A 4,748-nucleotide genomic window follows, 5' to 3' on the forward strand; every position below is an offset into this window, starting at 1 on the left:
CCAACACACACAAAAAAAAATTCTGCTCATCACACCGTATTGAGACTGGCTCTTCCTCTGTGCACCGAGCCCTTGGCTCACCTTGGTGTTACCCGACTCAGTGTCTTGCTTCCCCACAAATCACGCGCACAGACGAAACCAGGGCGTACCCAGCGCCCGGGCCAGACACCGGGATGCCGCTCCCAGCACCCCGAGTTCATCGCCCTGCCCCGCGGCTCCTCCTCTCAGGGTCCCCGGCCAGCCCCGGCGCCTGCGGGAGGGGCCGCGCCCACCCGGACCCGCCCGCGTCCCCGCGTCCCCGCCCTCCGGGACGCTCCACGGCGGCTGGCGGGCCGCTGCTGCCACCTCCCGGCCGCGTCTCCGAGCCTCACTCACCCGCCCCGCCCCAGAAACCCTGCCCCGGAGCCTTGAGTCCGTGCGTGTCCACCCGGCCTGGGAGGCGGTAACTCTCCCAGCAGGTCCTGCAGAGAGAAGCGTCTTCCTTTCGGGTCACTCCCGCTGCGCCCCTAGATTGGATGTGGGGAGGAGCGCGCCCAGCCCCGACCTCCCCTGGCTTCTGCGGGACGCGTGCCCCGCGCCCCTTCCCCGCAGGGCGATCCCAAAAGCCACAAAGCCTGGCCCCCACGCACACTGCAAAATGACCAGGACGCCCAAATCTGGGCTGGCCGGCTCCACCCGGGCCATCCTGGCTGCCTGAAATCATGCGGGTTAGAGCAGAGATTTTTTTTTTTTAATTAGGATTCAAATGTCAAACCCATTGAATTAAAATCCGCAGGACAGAGGCCAGGAAACTACCTTTGCAAAGTTCCCCGAGGTGATCTTAATGGTCAGGCAGGCTGGGGACACACCCAGTTGGACAATCTAGATGACCTTTTCAGGTTACCCAAGTAAACACACACACACACACACACACACAAACACACACACACGCACACACACACACTCACACACTCTCTCTTTCTCTCATGAGTGTATGAAAAGACAATACCAGGCCCTGTGCTTGGAATGCAAAAGGTTTCGGGAGAGCTTATCACCTAGCCCAGGGGGTTCCAGCTTTCTCTGTTCATGGTGCCCTAGTGTCTCAGTAATTTTTTCACAGTACTCCTGTCCCAAAAGAAATACCTAACCGTTCTGTATATTAAGTAGTTAGGCCCCATGTAAGAAGTCTTTATGTCCTAATAATGCAGTAGCCACTAGAAAAAATGCCTATAAATTGATTTTTAAAATGTTATTTTTATTTTATTCTTAAATAACCACAACTTTGTCCCAATGGATTGTGCGTGCCTGTTGGGCACTGCACAATTTCTCAAACCTTGGAATCGGATTAGACACTGCCATCCACATTTCCTATTCTATGTTGGTTTTCCCATGGTTCTTGCTTTTTGTCACAGCAAGCACTGAAAATGCAAAAGATAAAGATCATAAAGATACGATGTTATTAAAAAGTATGCAGGGCAATCTAATGTTGAAACTGCAAACTATCTTGAGCTAGTTAGTAGTTTGCATAGAGCCTGACAGATGTTGAGTGCTGCCTTAAGCCTTTAAAATACCCTGTGGAGCCCTTGTGAATTCACAGCAGTGGCCCCAAACACCCTGGGGCAGAGTTTGGGGATATTCATGGACCTCACTCCTGCTCACCATCTCAGCTCATGCCACACTCTCCAGCCTCACAGTGCTCCTGCTGCAAGCACCTTCTTTGTCCCTTGACTATACCAAGCACTTTCCCACCTCAGTACATGCATGTGTCCTTGCTGTTTTCGCTGCCTGCAACGTGCTTCCTCCAGTCTTGACAAGCCTAACTCCTCCTCAGCCTTCAGGTCTCAGTTCAAGTATCACTGCACTTGCTGAAGGCCTCTCAGGCCTCCCACCAAATCACCTCTCCCCTATCAGCCTGCTTCCTTGTCTCTGCAGCTCTTATCACTGAAATTATCCTGCATAGTTTACTTATTTTCCAGGTGCCCCACCAAAACGTGAGCTTCATGACAGCAGAGACTTTTGTTCATTACTATTTTCCCAGAACCCAGAACAATGCTCGGCAATCAGTGGACAATAAATAATTGTTCCATGAATGAATGCAGCCATCACACCCAGCTCAGAGAGAGAAAGGGTAGGAAGATGGTGCTTTACGTGTGTTATCCCCTTCGATCTTCACAACACCCTCTTAAAAATAGATATTGTGAATCCCATTTAATAGATGAGGAAGTCGAGATTCAGAGAAGTTAAGGGTTCAAGGCCACACAGCTAAAGTGGCAGAGCTAAGATTTAAATTTAGGTCTACCTGACGCCAAAGGCCGCTTTTCATAAAACCACATTAACACCATGTTGTATACCTTAGATAAACTCAATAAAATTTATTTTAAAAAAATTTTTTTAACCACATTGCTCCCTATGGACTTCAGTTATTTGCCTAGTCAAGAAATGGAGCCCCAGGGTCCTCAGAGAAACTGGCCCAGGTTGGCGTTCACCCTCTAGAGCCTCAGGCCCCTGCCTCCTGGGCAGAACAGCGAAGTGCCTCCCTGGAAAGGCCTTGCCTCGATTACTCCTGCAGCCATAGCTGGTACAAGGAGCCTACTTGCAGCCGTATCTTCTGGCTGGTTCATATTCCCCTGTAAACCTAACGACACGTGTAAGTGTCGTAGCTGCCTCTAACTGCCAAGCTCCTGTTGATCATCCTGACAGGTAGGAGGCCGGCACACATGTGGCTGCCATCCAGGATTTGATGATGCCCAGCTTGCACCCTGCACTGCCCTGGGTGCTAAGGGAGTGCATATTTTAGGCAGTCCCTGGGTGGAGCATGGATTATCCTGCCACACTCATCTGCAGTCTCCAGGCGATTTGGGGTTCCCATGACCCCCTGAGAGGAACTGTGAAGGGGACACACAGGCCAGAGCTTGGGGCTTGGGTGGCTGGACATTGATTTGAGACCCTCACACAAGGGAGAGAAGATTTATTTGTTCTGTAAAGTCAAGGGACTTGTGCTTGCCAATTTCCCGTCCTCATAAAGCTTGGTTTTACCATGTTACTATCAAACTGGGTGGTTCGGGCAGGGAAAGATGCCTTTTCTCCCCTCATCTCTATACTCCCCTCGGCCTGGCCCAGCTAACTCCTGCTTATTCAAGACTCAATTGTGTTGGTGCCTCCTCCAGGAGGCCTACCCTGGCCCCGAGACTGGACTAGCTGCCTCTCTTCCATGCTCAGAATACCCTACATATAACCGGGTCCTGGCTCTTGCCACGCTGCATTGTAATTGTCTATGTGTGGGTCTGTCTTTCCAACCAGGGTGTGAGCTGCTCTGAGGTGGGAACTGTGACCTAGTCACTGTCGTTATCTCCAGCCTTTAGCATCAGGCCTGGCTCGTAGTAGGAGCTGAATGCATACTTGGGATGAACAAGTCACTGGATTACAGACCACGTTCTGACAGGTGATGAGGAAGATATGATCACCATACTTCTCATCTCTGTGCTGCTGACAGTCATAAGATCCTGGGAAAGACCTTAGAAGTCACTAGCCCAGCACACAGGTGCCTGCATCCTGAGGTCCCTGCCCCGGGAAGGGTGGCCTGCCAGAACCACAAAGGCCAAGAGAATGATGTCTTAGAAAAGCCTTGGCCACAGGCTACGATCATTTCTGAAGGCTCTGAGCCTGTGTCACTGACCATTTAGAACAAACTGTTCATGACTCCACTTCATTATCTTCTCCCCAGAGTCAGAGCCCAAGGCTCCCCTGGCCCTGCATCAGGTGACTGTGGTCATTCCCTCGTGGGCTTGTGACATCACCTGCACAAGCAGCAGCAACCCCAGCCTCCTTTACAGCAAAAACAGCTTGCCAAAGATATTGTCAGAAAGGCAATTAACATGAGCCTGGGTAGCAAAAAAGAAGCAACACCTAAGAACAAAGGAGATGGCTCCTCACAGCAAAGACTGTGGTCGCCTGCCCCAGGAAGCCAGCACCGGAAGCTGGGATTCGGGCTCGAGTCATCAGCCTGTGGCCCTAGTGCTTTGCTTCAGAAGTGCAGAGCACCCCTTTCATCATGAGCAGGAAGCTGGGCTGCTGTGGGGGCCTGACGGGACCACCGAAGCTGGTAATGAGAGACCCCAGCGCAGGAGAAAGGCAGAGTCTCTCCACTGCCCGCGGGGAACCGCAGCCTCTCGGTGGCTGAACCCGGGGAGGCTAGAGAGAGAACAAACATCTAGGAAACACAAGGTGCAAGAGCAGAGCACACTGAAGGTCAGGGGAGAAATGAGAGTCCGAGAACAAGGAGAGAGGAAGAGACGAAGAGATGAATGCAAATGGAGAGGTGGGAGTTGAGAACTTAAAGAAGAGTTTTCTAAAGGAATGAGTTTTCACACTCAGTGGCGTTGTGAGAGCGTGAGGGGGCTCCTTGCGGGGGAGGACTATGAAAGCATAACTGGAATGTTCTAGGCCTCGCCCCTGGTGACCACAAAGTCAGATCACATTTACTTTCAGCTCCCAGACTGTGATCCTCTAAGCACCCACCAACCCAACTGCCAGCAGGTCCCGCAGCGGCCTCTGGGAGAGGCCATGGCTGCCTCACAGGGACTCAGGAACCAGCCCCTGGAGGGGAAGTCCTTCTACTCTGGCCTCCCCACCAGGCCACACCGTGGCACCCATGAGCTTGCTGCTCCGCAAGGCACAGCCGCCCTCTGCCAGGGGCTTTCACCAGGACTGTCTCGCTGGCCCCTAGGGAAGACCCTGCTCTGGTCTCTACTTCTCTGTCCTTCTATGGG

This window comes from Lemur catta, chromosome 7 (genome assembly GCF_020740605.2).
Source record: "Lemur catta isolate mLemCat1 chromosome 7, mLemCat1.pri, whole genome shotgun sequence".
In the NCBI taxonomy this organism is placed as follows: Eukaryota; Metazoa; Chordata; class Mammalia; order Primates; family Lemuridae; genus Lemur; species Lemur catta.